The sequence below is a fragment of the Silurus aristotelis genome (assembly GCF_946808225.1).
Source record: "Silurus aristotelis genome assembly, chromosome: 17".
NCBI lineage: Eukaryota > Metazoa > Chordata > Actinopteri > Siluriformes > Siluridae > Silurus > Silurus aristotelis.
Window position 1 is genome coordinate 18,171,204 of NC_139590.1, and position 15,900 is coordinate 18,187,103.

The 15,900-nt window shown below is 37.0% G+C and overlaps 1 pseudogene across 1 annotated transcript; it reads right to left on the minus strand.

The window, feature by feature from the left end:
- Window positions 1–2,811: 2,811 nt before the first annotated feature.
- LOC310739944 lies at window positions 2,812–5,448 on the minus strand (annotated as a pseudogene). The gene is made up of 3 exons: window positions 5,356–5,448; window positions 4,687–4,723; window positions 2,812–4,122 (listed from the first exon to the last, which is right to left on the minus strand). The product of its transcript is annotated as an uncharacterized misc_RNA (transcript).
- Between the last annotated feature and the right edge of the window lie 10,452 nt (window positions 5,449–15,900).

Below are 15,900 nucleotides of genomic sequence, written 5' to 3' on the forward strand. Positions count from 1 at the left end.
CCTGAGTCAATGTAGCAGACTGTTGACATTAACTACAATCCAATCCATCCTCAAAGCGCCCGTTCTTACTCAGGAATGGAAGGTTCAGGAGGTTGAAAACGTATTTATTTAGTCAAGCCTTTGATCAGTAGATTTTTTCTTAGGTAAAGGCTCAGATCTGGAGGGAACATGGATATAGAGTGTTTGGTTAACTGGTATATCTGTATGCTGTCGTCCCCTCACATTCACTCAGGTTTGTTGACGGTCGTCTCTTATCCCAGAGATCCCTCATGTCTGTGTTACCTTCTGGTTCTCCCTTTTAGTTATGCTGCAATAGCGAGTCTTGCCAGAGTCCAAACTGCACAGTGACATTAACTTTCATACAACAATAAGGACACCTAATAATCCATACCCTTCTCTTCCCGTCACCCTCTTCTCTCTCTCTCTCTCTCTCTCTCTCTCTCTCGGTCGAGTTAAACATGCTCCTGAGGCTCCAGTGACCACTGTTCCTGCCCCTCTCCCCTCCGTAGATCTTCCCACTTCGTCCAGGCCTGCCTCTGGATAGTGTTCTCTTCGACTGGAGGCCACTCCGTGCAGCTTGGGACAGTTTCTTATCAACGCCTTGGGTGGTTCCATGAAATTCCGGAGTAAGAACTGGCGCTTTGAGGATGGATTGGACTGTAGTTAATGTCAACAGTCTGCTACACTGACTTAGGATACAGTTCGCTTCTGATCATCATCACTGTACACCGCAACATTGTATATCTGCTTCAAGTGGTCATTCGGTGCAACCCAGATGAGGATGGGTTCCCTCTTGAGTCTGGTTCCTCTCAAGGTTTCTTCCTTATGCCATCTCGGGGAGTTTACCCTCGCCACAGTTGCTCATCAGGGACAAGCGTACTTACAAAGAACATATTTACCACATTATCTGTGTAAAGCTGCTTTGAGACAATGTTCATTGTTAAAAGCGCTATACAAATAAAAATGAATTGAATTGAATTATTGTGTGTCTTTATTGTTGTATGAGAGTTAATGTCACTGTGCAGTTTGGACTCCGGCAAGACTCGCTTTGGCAGCATAACTAAAAGGGGGAACCAGAAGGTAACACCAACATGAGGGATCTCTGGGATAAAAGACGACCCACCACACCACCATCAACAAACCTAAGTAAAAGTGTGAGAGTGAGGGGATGACAGCATACAAATATCCCAGTTCACCAAACACTCTACATCCATGCTCCCTCCGGATCTGCGCCTTTACCTAAGAAAAAATCTACTGATAAGTAGAAAGATCTGCCCCCTGCTGTAGTGTTCATTATTTGAGGAACAAACAGGTAGCCTGCACCTTTTGATCTAAGTAGGCATGGAGGATCATACTGGTACAGAAATACTGTTATGAAACATCACATTTTGACAAAAATAACGTTTTTGATTAAATCTGATATTATAAAATGTTTACATTGTCATATTTAGAAGCAACATTTCTGAAATTTTTTTTAAAAAGTGCAAAAAAGTCAACATTACATGACAAATAAGGTTTTGACAAAAAATTTTTTTTTTTCATAAAAATATTTTAAATATATGAATTCTTATTTCCATTAGCAAAATTTCATGAAAAAAATGTTACGAAGTACATTACGTACACAAAAAAAACTAAATATGTTACATGCCAAATCGTGTTTTGACAGAAATAAGACTTTTTCCATATTTTTTCTACTTTTTCATCTATTAGATAAGAAAAATAAGATATGAAAAAAATTTGGAAAAAGTCAGCAATTGAACAAAAAAAAGAAAAATTGACATTAGAAATCATGTTTTGAAATATAGATGGCTTTATTCTCAGAAAGAGTAAGACAGTTAATATGAAAATATAAATTTTCAAACTCAAAAGCATCATATCACCTTTTATCGAAATAGATTATTGTTATGAATATATGAATTTTTGTATCCTGAAGGTACATTTCAGAAAAAACATTTAAAAGTGCAAAACTTCAATTAAACACGTGACATGGCAAATAAAGTTTTGACAACAATATGTCTGTTAATAAAAAACAATTATAAATATATGAATTTTCATTTTCATAAGCAAAGTTTCATGAATAAAATTACAAAGTACAAAGCTTATATTATCTTTCGGGAAAATATAAATTTTCATATTCATAAACATAATTTCATTAGAAACCGTTAAAAGGTGGAATAAGGGGAAAAAATTACATAAAAAATCAAGTTTTGTCAAAAACATGACTTTTCATAAATCATGTTTTGACATTATGAAATTTTCATACAAAAATTATAGTTATTGTGAAAATATGAATTTTTATATTAATTAGCATAATTTCATGACAAAACAAGAAAGGGTGCAGTAAGTGAACAAAAATACTGACATGAAATATCACATTTTGACAAAATTAACTTTTTTCATAAAAATCTGATATTATAAAAAGTTAACATTTTCGTATTCAGAAGCATGACAAAGTCAACATGACAAAGTTTTGACAAAAATATGTTTTTTATTAAAAATATATTATAAATATATGAATTTCTATTTTCATAAAAAAAAAAAAAAAAAATTCATGATAAACCGTTACAAAGTACAATACGTAAACAAAAAACTAAAATGTTACATGCCAAATCATATTTTGAAAGAATTATGACTTTTTTTTTCATCTTTTTTCTACTATTGGGAAAATATGATTTCTTAAATTCATAAGCATAATTAAAAATATATATATATATTTGCACATATCGCAAGCAATTGACCACAATGTTTTTACATGTTTATGATGATATAAGATGATATAAGATGATGAATACCGTGCAAGAAGTAGCAGCACTAAAACAGAGTGAATACAAACATGAGGGAACTGCTAATGGCACACCCACAAATTACCCAATCCCACCAGGTGTAGACATACTGTGCCGAGCGGGTGGATGAGCTGGATAGGATGTTTGCAGTCTTCTTAGCCAGGTTTGTCTCTACCTGTGCTTGGTTAAGATGATATTCAGTCTGCAAAATCATATTCAGCACCAAGTCCATTGTGTCAACCAAGGTTTGTGTTCCTTGCTCATAGAAGGTGTCATCCCACCACGGGGAGACATCAATGTCCATTGGCACTCTCCCCAAGATATTTATCTGACCGATAGAGAAATCCTCTGTCACCTCCAAGCAGAAGGTATGATTTGCAGGGCAGGTCAGACCTCCATACATGAATGAGTTCATTTCACTGATGACACACCACTGTGTATGAGAAACCTGAACAACATCAGAATGACCATGCAATGATTGTACATCAATAATTTTAGAATTATTAGAAGCAAATGGTTGTAAAGTGTTACAAGTACAAATAATATAGCTAGATGTTTCATGACAACAGGTGCGAGTTGTAAATAAGATCTAAGTGCCCTTTAAAGTCATATACCTGGTAAGATGGTCCCATTTAATGATTTGATATTTTACTACGACGAATAGATCGTATGGTGGTGGAATTTAAATATACCTGATCTGGGTGAATTAAAGGGAAAGTAGCAAAATACCCAATGCAGCCAGAACACTTATTGCCAGTATACACCATTAATGTTGACAAAAGTTCAGAATAATTTGTCTTTAATTTTTTATTTTTTTTTTTATGTAAGCCATCTATGCAAATCTAAAATTTCAATAAGATAATTTAAGACATGCCTAGGTGTCTTATGGAGACGTAGATCTAAAATTTCCTGTCGTGCTACAGTAAAAAGATCTTGTGCATAAGTCATGCTCGATGGTACGCGTCTGATTAACATTTGTATGGCTGATTGCAAGAAGCGCTTGCGCTTCAGATCTAACCGATTTGATGATGTTTTCATTACTATTGGTGATGTGCTGAAAACCAGTGGCCACCTGGTTTGCCAACCACATTAAAAAATTGCGATTGTCCTGTTATTTTATGTGTGTTGGCTATAGAATTAATTGAACCAAAAAGGCCTGCTATATTTCCAAACAGGTCTCGTCTAGTGCGGACAGGTGGAATTTGAACTGCAAGTCTGTTTTTATAATCAGAGACTAAATCATCGATTATATCCACAGGTAGTTGATGAATATAAAAATATAAAACAATGAGGAATATAACCCATGAACAATTTTTCGGATTTGTAAAATTGTTAATGTCTATCTCACATTTTCCCACACAATAAAAATTTTTTCCTCCTTTCGGCTTGTCCAGACAAAAGATTTTAATCTGTTATCAGTAGTTGGGTGTGACAGATTGAACAGAAGTTCTGTGAACTTTAGATGTGTAGCTTTGTGAGTTATGCTATGTGTGCATCTGTAAAAAGCTGGTTCTAAATCCTTGGTGGAGTAACACTTTTTAGGATCTTGACCCTGGTTGTCATTTTCATATAAAGTGTACAAACCACCAATGTTTAATCCTGGATACCTTTTAAGTTTATACCAGGCGGTAATGTTATGTAAGGATAATGATGCACCTGTATATCCTGTTATGTTTCTGACTGGAAGATGAGTGGAACCTGTGTTACAGCAAATTTGTGTTGCACAATTTGGATCCAGTGCTACACCAGGAGGCCATGTAACTATATCTTTATATGTAATTGCAGTGTACGAGTTGGATGGCCCCTTAGTATATTTCCATACCCATCTCCCACATTTTGGGGTGTCTGTGAGGGTAACCCGTTGTCCCAATTCAATGCAGGTGGGACCTGACACTGTTCGGACATCTGGCATCCATGGGATTGCTGTTACTGTCCTGAGACTAGATATAACACAAATATCACAACTAATTTAATAAACCTTATGTTAAATAAATGTTAAATAAAACAATTTGCATTGAGATATATGATACCATCTCATCTACCATCACCATCCCATCTCAATGTCTCCTTCTGCAAATTTTATTTGAATCTGTGCCTCCCAGAAAGGGATGATTTGGTTTGCTATCACATGTGCCACTGTGTTCGCTGTGTTATAGCGAGTGGGAATTGCTTCAACCCATTTTGAAAATGTATTAATTATCACAAGACAATAGCGGTAACCCCCTTTGGCACTGGGTAGCGGACCAATAAAATCCAATGGTAGGTTTTCCAAGGGCCTTTTAGGTGGTTTAGGCCCGATTTGGTTTGTTCGGCCTTGCGTGCCATGATTAACGGTAGCACACACCAAACAGATGTTGCACCATCTCTCAATATCTGTGGTCATTCCTTGCATCTTGATTACTGGTTTTTGTAGGGCTCCAGGAACGGAAATTTTTCCGTCTCTCAGTACAATACCTTCAATAACATTAGTCATTTGATCATGCTTTAAATGCGGTATGAGATCTCCATCAGAGACCCACAAGTCTTTTTGGTACTGTTTCAGATCTATAAGAGAAACCTGAATTGCACTCACGGTGGGAGTGCATGGCACTTTGCCCTGCCAACTGTTGCCTTTTAATGCAGCTACTTTAGCCAGTTGGTCAACAAAGTTATTGTTTTTGTACATGTTAATCAGATGCTTTAATCTGCACTTGAAATTACTTTAATGCATCTGATTGCACTATTTTCAAGCTATTATTGCTTGCAATAATGCATTCTCTTCCGGAATTGTTATTTATTTATTTTATATATATATATATATATATATATATATATATATATATATATATATATATATATATATATATATTTTATATATATATATATATATATATATATATATATATATATATATATATATATATATATATATATATATATATATATTGATTTTTTATTTTTTTTTATGGAGCAAATTAAAAATTGCATTCGAAATCTAACTATAATGGATTTTTGACTGTAGTTTTCAACCCACTGTGGAGAACTTTCTTTTCGGCTTCTCCTGTTAGGGGTCGCCACAGCGGATCCTCCGCACGTTTGATTTGGCACATGTTTTACGCTGGATGCCCTTCCTAACGCAACCCTCCCCAATTTATCCGGGTTCGGGACCGGCACTAAGAGTGGCTGGGGATGGTTCCCTGACCGGGAATCGAACCCGGGTCGCAGCGGTGGGAGCGCTGCATCTTAACCGCTAGACCACCAGGGGACCTCACCCCACTGTGGAGTACCACGCTTAAATTGTATATTTATTTTATCATTTTATCATACTTTATCATTTAATCATTTTATAATTTATTATTAGTTCGAATCCTTTATCATATAAATGAGTAAGCACATTTTTAATCAGAAAGGCAACAGTCATTACTCTCTTATCTCCACTCAAACTCAAACCTCATGTTCTGTTGAATCTGAAATGTTGCGGCGAAAGACATCACTCGCCTGAGACTAGGCGATCACGTCGGGGTCACCGATTTGTAGGGACCTATTGGCCCAATGATCCACTGGTGTGGGTGAAAGTATGCTGCGTGTTAGTCCTTCTTGCACGGCTGTAAAGGATTATTTAAATGGATTGCACTTTGTTACATTAATCCAATTTTGAACCTCAAATCTGACTCCAATTAATAATAAAGATTTAACTTGAATATCTCTAATTCAAGCTGATCACCTTATTGGTTATACTTCTTTTTTAATTTTAATTGATTATTCCAAGTGTAGCCCTCTCACTGATTCACTGGCTCAAACTATGTCTAGGGTAATTTTACACGTTAGAGGCACATCTAAATTTACTTGGTGTAATTTGTTTGCTACCAAAGTAACCCCAAAATACTGTCATTAACCTTGGGCTTCAGACTTCAGTGTTTCTTTTAGACATTCTCTTCATTCAGAAATAACAGACATATCATTCAGAAATAACTTGAGAATATATTATATGGACATACATTTATTAACAGAAAAAAATTTAAAGAAGACAAAAGAAAAGAAAACCCCACAAAAGAAATAGTACCCAGCTGGGATTTAAGTCTCTGGTTGGCGCGCTACTTTGGAGCTCATGTGAAAGTGTGTGCAGTTGCTAGTACCCACGAAATCCAATGGAACAGTGAAACTTGTACACGAAGCACATACTTGGATTATCCGTTTAATCGATTCAGTTTTCCCTGGTGTTTATCCATGAACACGCATTGTGAGAATCATACATCCGATGATGTGAACGAGGCAGAGATGCAGCATAAACCACCACGTGTCCTCGGTCTCTCCGGAAAAATCGCGCGGCCTTCACTGTCTCCGTTGTTCACTCACTGCATGACCATTCGCGTTGCAAATCGTTCCACAACGTTTGTACAGTCAAACTTTATGACTTTGCAAAATGTACGACTCACGTGAAGCTAACGTAGTCCTGTGATTAAGATAACTGCGTCATATTTGTCCTTCACATTAACGCGTGAGTCCCGTCACTCTTAAACTTACACTCTCTACATAGAGTTCATCCACAATTATTTTTCTAAACAGTCTTTTCTCTGTTCAGTGTTCCTGTATATAGTCCACAACCCAGTAGTCAGACTTTACACCTGCACCGCACGATTAGCGCACCTTTTTTTCCCCCGGACTCCTCGTGTCGTCCTTCTCTCTCACACTTCACTTCCTCCCTCCCCTCTCACCTCTGAGGTCAGTCAGAAAACACCTTATTCTTTAAACAACAATTTTTTTATAACAGTTTTTTCCCTAGTTATATCATTTTTTTTTTTTAAATGAACAAGTTTTAACTCTGTAGTGTAAAAGAAAATAAAAACCAAATAATTATTAGACCCTAATTTAACAGGGCTCTACACAAGCATTCAATTTTTTTCAATTAATCATTCATTATGTTCCTGGAGTCGCTTAGAGCCTTGTGCTCGGCTAATGATACCTGCTCACGGAGGCACATTGGCCAGTCCGAATCTTGGTCAGAGGATATAACGGTAAACTAATATTCTTTAAGTAGGCCGCTCAATGCTTGCTCATTCATAAAGTACTACTAATTTAGTTACTTGGTCATAACTTGCTAAGTCAGTGATAGCCGCTACACATGCTCACAGACACAAACTCTCCAGACTGTCCCTTAGTCAGCTCATATAACGGTAAACTTATGTTCTTTAAGTAGGCCGCCCAATGCTTGCTCATGCATAAAGAATACTGTATGTAGTCATTTAGTTAACTTGTGAAAGTCAGAGATAGTTAGAAATCAGAAGGTCTCAGACGTTGTGCCCTATGCTCCATCCGTTCATGAGCCTTCAGTTTGTACCATCCTGGTCATAGATTTGCGGTAACACCAGACTACATAATTAACTAGATAAATGATTTTAGGAAATTTCAGAGTTAATCAAGAATTTGACATTGATTTGCCAGGCAATAATCAATAAACAAATGTCACGTTTAAAACAAACAATAGAATAAAGTTACATAACATGATCAGCATAAAACCAAATAATTTAGCAATGCAGTTTACTAAAGAAATGTTGGAGTTATTGTACCTGGCAATAGACACACAGACTGTGTGGGAAGTTCTGATTACAGAATGCTTCCCTGAGTGTTTCGCCAAATGTCCTTAAAAACCCAAACCATCATAAACACTTGTAAATTCAAAGTGATAAAAGCTTTGCAAACCCTTTCTTGGAACAGGATGTGACCTAAAAACCAAATGTCACCTAGACCACCTGGTAAGGATCTTCTCCGGGGCAATGTCAGTAAGACAGAATCTCCCCAAACCTGAGGTCTGTTCTACTGATATGGGACTGAGATCATATTTCCAATCACACTGAGACTTTTAAAATGATACTAAACATGTGAAGGTAAAATGTATACATTCCTAAACTGTAATTACTACATAATGCAAGTAAAGTAGCTTGAATTCCGGGACCTTCTCGGTCACCTTTCCAAGACCCGGCCATCTCCCCAGGAGGGAAAGAGGGGGCTCAAGGATGGGTGACTGGGCAGCTGAACAAATGGCTCTCTTTCCTCAGATCAAAGAGATCCTCTCCTCAGATTAAAAAGTTTATTGTTTTGTTGCATGGTAGTTCTCGGGGTCTGGCCTCATGAAGTTGCATGGCAGTTCTCGGGGTCTGAGACCATGAACAGATCTGGCCATCCTTACATGTTTATGATGTTATAGGACATAAATCATGTTTTGACAAAAATAGCACTTTTTTCGAAAAAATTAGGTATTATGAATATGAATTATCATATTCTTAATTTGATGAAAAACTGTAGAAAATGAACAAATCAGTTGTAGAAAGTCAATTCATCAAAAACCTATCAATACCACATGTTTGGCCAAGCCGTGATTCTGCAAGTTTTAGCATCGCAGGACAAAAGAAAAACGGTTTTTCAAACCATGTTATATTTGCATATATCGCATGCACTTGACCACAACGTTTTTACATGAATATGATATAGGACAAAAAAAATAGCACTTTTTTCGAAAAAATTAGGTATTATGAAAATATGAATTTTCATAATTTGATGAAAAACTAAAAAGTGAACAAATTAGTAAATGAATAATAAATAATAAATGGTTATTAATTAGCATAATTTAATTCAAATCCGTTAAAGTGAAATATTAAAAAAAAAAGGTGACATGACCAAGTTTAAAAAAATACAAATAAAAAAAAAGTTATGAACGTATTATTCATAATCATAATTTCATGAAAAGCCACTAACAGGTTTAATAAGCAACGGAAAATCGAAAAGGTGACAAATCATGTTTTGACAAAAATATAATATTTTTTCATTTAAAAAAAAAAAAAATTGTGAAGATATTCATTTGTGAAATTTCATTTAAACCCTTGAAAAAAAAGTGCAATACAGGAACAAAAAACAAACAAACAAACAAAAAAAAACTTATGACCATGTTTTGACAAATATTGACATTTTTATAATTTGAATAATTTCTTTAAAACCCGTTGAAAAGTGGAATAATGGAACAAAAAAAAGGGTGACACGACAAATGAAGATTTTACAAAAAAAATAAAAAAGGACCTGTTGTAGTTGTTATGAAAATATTAATGTTCATATTCATAATGTTTTACCAAATGTTCTCATAATATATTGAAAATATTTTTTTATTACTTAGCATTATTTCATAAACAGTTTAAAACAGCAAAAAGTGAACAAAAATGTTTTTTACAAAAATTGACGACAAATCATGCCATGCTCATGTCAAAACAAAACTATGACTTTTTTCATAAAAACTATGATAGTTTGAATTTTCATACACAAGCAAAAAATATGTACAAATAAACCCAAAAGTGGAATAAGGGAACGGGAAAAAGATGACAGGACAAAAGGTTTTGCCAAAGTTTTTTCATATAAATATTGTTACGCGGGAAAAAACGGGAAAAAGTGGGAAAACGGAGGCGGAAGCCAAAGTAACAGCAAACAGAGTTTTATTTACAAGAAAGGCAGAGCCAACACAAATACCTGCTGTCAGGGATAATCCGGTGGTGCGCTCCAAGAGCGCGGCCCACAAAGTACCGAACAGGCGAAATGCAGTCCGTGTATATATATATATATATTCCACTGATGCGCTTGGGGAAGCGCAGCAATGGGCAGGAACGGAGGAACGTAGTCCACACAGCGTAAACATAAGACAACAACGGCAGGAGCGGGGTAAATCCGGGGTGCGCTTTGGGAAGTAAAGCGCAGCCATTGAGAGAGTGCGGAGTCCGAGAAGAAAGGTACGTGTCGGGATACGCAGGCGCGCTACCACAGACCGCCATGAACCAACATATACCAACAATAACGGACAAATGCGTGTGGGAGAATGTGGGGTTTATGTAGAGGCTGGTGATGAGCGAATAAACGAGAAGCCGGGAACTTCATGGAACTCGGAGGCAATGACAGCCGCCGAAGGGGGCGTGGCAGGTGGATTCCTGACAAATATGTTATTAAAAATGAGTATTTATTTCCATAAGCATAATTTCATGAAAAACCGTTACACCTTAAAAATGTTACATGCCAAATCATGTTTTGACAGAAATATGACTTGTTTTTTTTGGCTGGGGATTTATAAATTTTCATATTATAAGCATAAGCATATATAAGCATAACTTCATTAAAAACTTAAAAAGTGAAAAAAAAGTGAAAAAAACATGACGACTTTTGTTATACATAAATGAAAGTAATTATGAAAATATGAATTTGTATATTAATTAGCATAATTACATGAATAAAGAAAATATGTGAACGAAAACATCTAAAAATTGATATGAGAAATCATGTTTTAAAAAATAGATGTCTTTTTCTTCAGAAAAAGTAGCTTAATTATTCGGAAAATATAAATATTTATACTGATATATAAATATAAATATTTATATGAATGGGCATATATATATATATATATATATATATATATATATATATATATATATATATATATATATATATATATATATATAGTTAAAAAGGGCAAATAATGAACGATGATGGTTTTACGTTTTTCATAAAAGGTATGATGGAATTATAGTGAAAATATGATTTATTTCAGAACAAATATATACGTCTTTTATATATATATATATATATATATATATATATATATATATATATATATATATATATATATATATATATATATATATGAATGTTTATTTCCATAAGCATAGTTTTATCAAAAACCAGGGGCGTAGCCATCATTTCAAAAGTGGGGGGACGAAATGTTTAATGTTACCTGTTTTTTTTTTTTTTTTTTTCAGTTCACGCTTGTGTAATTGACAGGTTTTATTTTTAATCATATTTTTTTTTTTGCTTTATATGCTTTATGATTATATATGATTATAAAACAGAAAGTAAGAAAAAATACAAGGGTTTTTATAACACACTTGTTAAAACAAAAGACGTTATAAAAGAGTTTAAGGAAAATACAAAGAAAAAAGTGAACGTTTGTCCAAGCAGCTATTTTTCCTTATAATCCTTTAAATCCTTTAAAACTTGCTAATTATTCAACAAGAGCAACAGGCAGAGTTACTAAACATTGTGCAACACAATTCGGATACCATATGCCAACACTGCTTGACTTTTTTGTAAAAAAGGAGTGAAGTGTTTTTTGCCGCTTTGAGCTCATCGCAACCGAATGTTGGATCGCGCGCGGGATTGCGGATGCGGATGTGATGATGACGTGACAAGTGAGTGACTGATTGCCATGGATACGTGAACGTCATGTATAGACTATCATGTCTCTTTGAATTTTAAATCACTCTGCATTTATATACATTGCTCCATTAAAACCTCAACATGTCGTGAACACAACTCTCCAAAAAGTGAGAGGGACGAATTAACTTTTTATAAAAAGTGCGTGGGACATATCTCCTGCATCCCCCGTGTAATCTACGCCCCTGTTAAAAAACATTTAAAAGTGGGGTAAAAAATGAAATTAAAAATAAAGTTATTAAAATAAATCATGGTTTGAAATTATGATTTTATTCAAACAAAAAAGAGTCATTATGAAAATATGAATTTTTATATCAAATGTCATAATTTATAAAATAACCATTAAAAAAGGCAATAAGTGAATGAAAAAATAAAACAAAAAATTGACATAAGTAACCTTTTTTTGACAAAAATGACTTTGTTTTACAAAAAGTATCATAGCTATTATGAAAATATGAATTTTCATACTCAAGAAAAAAATGTCTTTCATAAGAATATATTATAAATATATGAATTTTCATAACATTAAAAAAATATTATATTATCGAAAAGAGATTTCTCTTAAAAAAATGATGTTTTGAAAATATTTTCATATTCATTTTCATAATTTTATAAAAAAAGTATCTTCTTTTTATAATTTTATACGATAAATGATAGTTATTATAAATATATTAATTTTTATATTAATTTGAATAATTGAATGAATAACTGTTAAAAATTAGTGAACGAAAACTAAAAGGTGACATGACAAATCATGTTTTGACAAAATATTAAGTTTTTCATGAAAGAAATTCTAGTTATTACGAAATTATGAATTTTCATATTAATTTATATTTGCAAATATATCTGATATGTGTCACGGGGCAGTTGGAAATTGTTTAATCTTTTGAATCTACGTGATGTGTCGTCGGGTTTGTAGGAGAGGGCAGCCTCGAAAAAGTGCTAAGACACAAATCTGGATAGCCCTTTTAAGTTTGTGACGTGCAATGCAATAGATGGTGGTCTAGATTGAAAATGACCTTGCGGCTGACCTCTTTTTCCTCATAAGTGGAAACTCTGGAGGCATGGAATTGTGCTTAGCAGGAGGCATTTAAATGTCAATATTTCATCTGTTCACACTACATGATGCCACTTGGACTGGCAGAGTATAAGTTAGATTTATCAGATAACAGGAATAATAATTTACATGCAGTGTTTATAAATGAACCAAAGTTTGTTGTTAAAAAATAGAGGTCTGAATATTACGAATTGAATCCTTCTTCATCTCAAAACAGCTCTGTAGAGTTTATCCCCTTTGCTGAGGAGGGTAACCTTACCATCAAACAGCATCCCAAAACTGAAAAAAGTTGACAGCACCACTGAGATTCCTGAGAAGGCAAAGTCAGCTAAGGTGGCAGAGCTGCCAGAGTTTAAATTGCAGGAATCAGGCACAGTAAAGAGAGGCCCTAAGCTGAAGGAGATGGACCAGCCATTTTCCATGCCTACTGTCAGAGGAGAGAGTAAGCAGCAGTGTCTAAGTACAGATAAACAGCACAGCAGTGAGATGGCAATTAACCCAACATATGTGAAATCACTACATGTTCAGCCTCTGAAACCTTCAATTTAGATTTTGGAATATGGTGGTTGTGATTTGCCCTTTCAGCCACAAAAGCATTGGTGAGGTCTGGCAATGATGTCAGGTGAGGAGGCCTGGGGCATAGTCAGCATTTCAGTTCATACCCAAAAGTCAGGGCTTTGTGCAGACGACTAAAATTTTTCAAAACCAAAATTGTCAAACCATGCCTTCGTGGGCTTTGCTTTGTGAACAGTGGATTTGTCATGCTAGAATATGTCTATTTACCTTTCAGAAACTTGAGCTGCATCGGAACGCTTTGAGAATGCTTCCGCATTGTCCATGCTCTAAATCACGTGTGTAATCTGTTCAATGGAAGGCAGGTCAACGTCAGCATCAACAGCAGGGCGATGTCACAACCAGGAAGCTATAAAAAGCACATGGAGTGAAGCCAGGAACCATCTTCTGTTTGTTCATGTAGTGCTCTGTGTATTTAAATGTCGAATTGTTTGTCCAAAAAAAAAAAATTAAGGCTTTGAAAAAAGGTTAATCACACTTTTCGGTTTTGTGTTCCTCCTTTTACTAGCTATATCATGAGGGGGATACTCACAGTCTTTGTGTGGCTTGCCTGGGAGGCCAGCATGCTTAGTCGGTTCTCAAGGGAGCCGACTGCGAACACTGTGCTCGCATGTCTTTGCGATTGCTCCTCTCCCGGTGGGCACTCTTCAAGGAGGGTGCCCTCACTCCTTGTGGTTCTGGTCCAGCTCTCGCTGAGGCAAGCAGCTCTCCAGTTTCTGGGGTTCGCAAAGGGTTTTAAAATGGATTTGTCCCTTTCTCAAACCTCACCTGCCTGCTCCAGCTCCCATTCGCAGCCTTTCAGCGGTTTCTTCCCCCTGCGACGAGAGCATGCAGCTCCGCCTCTCTTCCTCCATGGGGGGGGGGGGGGGGCAGCATTTAGCGAGCTGCTGCGAGAGTTGGATGTGGGAGACATCATGGGCGGCCAGGTGCCAGAGCTCTACCATACGCGTCGACCTGGCTCTTTGAGCCACTAAAGAGACCACTAAGGTTTTGGCCCCCTCAGGGACCTGGTTGGTTCGTGCCACGGAATGTGTTTTTAGGGCATGGCCAGCTTTAGCAAGCTCCCTCCTCGGTTTCCACCCGGCATCCTCTAGTCTTTTCGAGGCCACTAGAGCTGCACCAGGGTGTAGCCCCAGCTCTAGGCATAGGTCTCAAGAGACTGATACCCCTATGAGCTTGGCAGCCTGGGAAGTTCTGCCAGACGTGTCTCGATGGGTCTAGCACACTGTAGCGTGAGGCTATACCATTCAGTTCGGGTCTCGTCTGCTCTATTTCAACTGGGTTTGTCCCACCCTGGTGGGAACCAAGCAGGCTCTGGGCATGAAACAAGAAGTAAGCACTCTCCTGGGGAAGGAGGCTATCGAGGTGGTTCCTTTATCAGACAGAGAGTTTGGGTTCTTCAGGAGAGCTCTGGCTCTCCTGAGACCTCAGGGCATCATCATCATCAATTATACAGACGATTGGTTAATATTAGCTTGATCAGAGCAGTTAGCGGTCCGGCATCGAGATGTCGTTCTTTCTCACATGAAGGAGCTGTAAACCAGTTTCCTTGGCTAAACACCAAGAAGAGTGTGCTTTCTCCATTACAGAGAAAAGGGTTCTAACGGAGGGTGAATCCCCACCGTACTATCAAGGTCATGCGGCGATGCCTACATGCCTTAGATGATTGGAGAGATCCCAGGTTCTTATCTCTAGGCCACATGCTGGGAGTCCCCGGTTGTCACGTAATGACTGATGCGTCCCTTACAGGGTGGGGAGAGGTCATGAGTGGCGGCTCCTCCCAAGGTCTATTGGAAGGGCCCCATCTACTATGGCACATCCATTGCCTAGAGATGCTGGCTGTCCTCCTGGCTCTGAAGCATTTCCTCATAGACCTCAGAGGTCACCACATGCTGATCTGGCTGGACAACACCTTGGTGGTCTTGTACATCAACCACAAGGGGGGGTATGCATCCATGCTTCCTGTACAGGCTGGCATGCCAGATCCTCCTGTGGGCCTCTCCTGAAGAGCAGCATATATCCCGTGCCGGTCTAACAAAGCCGAATGCGAATGCATTTTCTCCACGCCACCTGGAGGCTGAGGCACCAGTGGAACATAGAGTGCCTGGCCATTGTGCTGGAGGCTCTATTTGAGCCCCCCTCCAAGCTCCTGTCCGAGGCTTCATGGAGGCATCTCACAGTCAAGGCTGTGCTTCTGCTGGCTATCTGCTCTTTGAGGACAGTAGGTGATTTACCTACTCTGTAGTAGGTGATTTACCTCTCTGTGGC